The sequence below is a fragment of the Frankliniella occidentalis genome, unplaced genomic scaffold (genome assembly GCF_000697945.3).
Source record: "Frankliniella occidentalis isolate FOCC.00 unplaced genomic scaffold, Focc_3.1 Scaffold3, whole genome shotgun sequence".
Taxonomy (NCBI): Eukaryota; Metazoa; Arthropoda; class Insecta; order Thysanoptera; family Thripidae; genus Frankliniella; species Frankliniella occidentalis.
In genome coordinates this window covers 4110054-4111843 of record NW_026267133.1, presented here as the reverse complement: position 1 = coordinate 4111843, position 1790 = coordinate 4110054, and the positions used below count along the sequence as shown (strand labels likewise).

The 1790-nt window shown below is 56.9% G+C and overlaps 1 protein-coding gene across 1 annotated transcript in view; it reads right to left on the bottom strand.

Annotated features, from left to right (window-relative positions):
• LOC127749246 (gamma-aminobutyric acid receptor subunit epsilon-like) overlaps positions 1-1533 on the bottom strand; it is a 12368-nt gene extending 10835 nt beyond the window's left edge. Inside the window, exon 1 of the mRNA XM_052266627.1 lies at positions 1216-1533. The gene's annotated coding sequence lies outside the window, so the exon portion shown is untranslated. The remainder of the gene's footprint in view (positions 1-1215) is intronic.
• Between the last annotated feature and the right edge of the window lie 257 nt (positions 1534-1790).

Sequence of the window (1790 nt, the reverse complement as noted above, 5' to 3'; positions counted from 1 at the left end):
CCCCCCCCCCTCTCTCTCTCTCTCCCAAAAGCTGTTGATTTATTAAATCCCTCCCGCCGTCGTCGTCCATAACGCAGCACGGCATGCAAGGTGAGGTCTGCCCCCGGCCCGTCCCAGGTGTCTCCCACAGGTGGGAGAGGGAGAGCGTTAGTACCCCGCGCGTTACGACGACTCTCTGTGCGAGAGAGAGGTGAGAACTGCTAGTAAAGACAAGACGGCAAAAAAAGAAAAATACCTTAAAATTATGTTTTACTTAAATTTATAATTACACAAAACAGAAAAAACCCTCAAAAACTCTCTTGGATTAGTCCAAACAGTGAAGGTTGGAGCAAACCGGACAAAGTTTGGGCCACAGGTCACCAGTTTTTGTTTTTTTCTAAATTCCTCTCCTACGAAAAGATAAGAAAATATTTTTTCTCTCGTGCCACCCTTCTAGTTGACTCTAGACACCTTTCTACTCTTGTTTCTACCCGTTCTATCGCATGAAACAGGCACTAGATCGTTTGCTGAAGCCCGCTCGACTCCCGGCAGCTCGGCGCCTGCGAGACTCGAGGTAGGCCATCCCGCCGTACACACATGCACTGTGGGCAAGATGTTGCCTACCCATCAGGCGCTTTGAGAGCTTGCAGGCCGTGCACTTGGCAGGTTCGTGACGGCGAAAGACGGACGTACTTTCTGGATGATCCCTGGATGTCCAAAACCTCGTTCGACCACGCAGAACGGCGCTGCGTGTCTCATGGTAGTCACTTTTCATGCAGGTCCAAGGATATATACCGTGTCTTTATCCGGTTTTCTTCCGTCGTTGACACAAACTATTAATATCCACTGCGGTTTTAAACGCGCCCTTTACTCAAAGTCAGAGGCGGTTCCCCGGGGAAAGTCGTTTGTTACCCACCCCAGCCTTCGAGTCGCTGAGTCTGCCAACACGAAAGCACTGCGGACAGCCGGAGGGGGTGCGTTGAACAGAACGACGGACATCATCGAGGGGCACTCCACGGTATATTCAGTCGTACACCAATTTTTCTTTATTTTCTCTCGATTTTTCTTGACATTAATTTCTCTGATTTTATCTGATTTATTTTTTACTGACTTTCAAAATGACTTTCTCCTTGATTTTGTCTTATTTTATGGAGGGTGTAATCTTTTTTTTTTTTTTTCTTTTTAAGTGAGGAACCTCTCGGCCAGCTCGCTGGACGCTGGACACGCCACTCTCACCTGTGTGGCACTTCCCCGCAGTCCGGCGGTGGCGGCCCTTCCCCGGGTCACGGGGGACGGTTATCCAGAGCTCGTCGTCGGCCGCGCGGAGCGCTGGACAGCGGACGGCGGGGAGAGCAGGGGGGCGGCGTCGTCGTCGGCGGCGGTGGCGGTGGACCTGTCCACTGGACAGCGCGGAGCTGGGCCGGGGCGCGCCGACGGGGCGGCCATAGAGTCACACTGTGTGGGACGGCCGCAGGGCCCGCCGTGCTGCCTCTGGCGCCTGGCGCTAACTAGGCGAGGCAGGTCCTCCGGAGGGGCTGCTGGGCCTCCAGCCCGGTGGCTGCGCCGTGCCGCCAGCCAGCCGCCGCGCCGCCGAGCTCCCCGCCCCGCGCCCCGCCCGCTCCCCTCCGGAGCTGCCCGCGCCCGCCGCGGGGGTGGGTCGGGTTGCCTACCATTCAGGGGCCTAAGCTGCTTGGGCTGCAGCTGCTGCTGAGGGGGTGGGGTTGCCGCTGCACCACCCCTCCGTGTGGAGTGAAGTGCCCGCGCCCTACCCGCGCCGTTTTGCGACGCTGTGGCAAGTGGCGTTGGTCTCG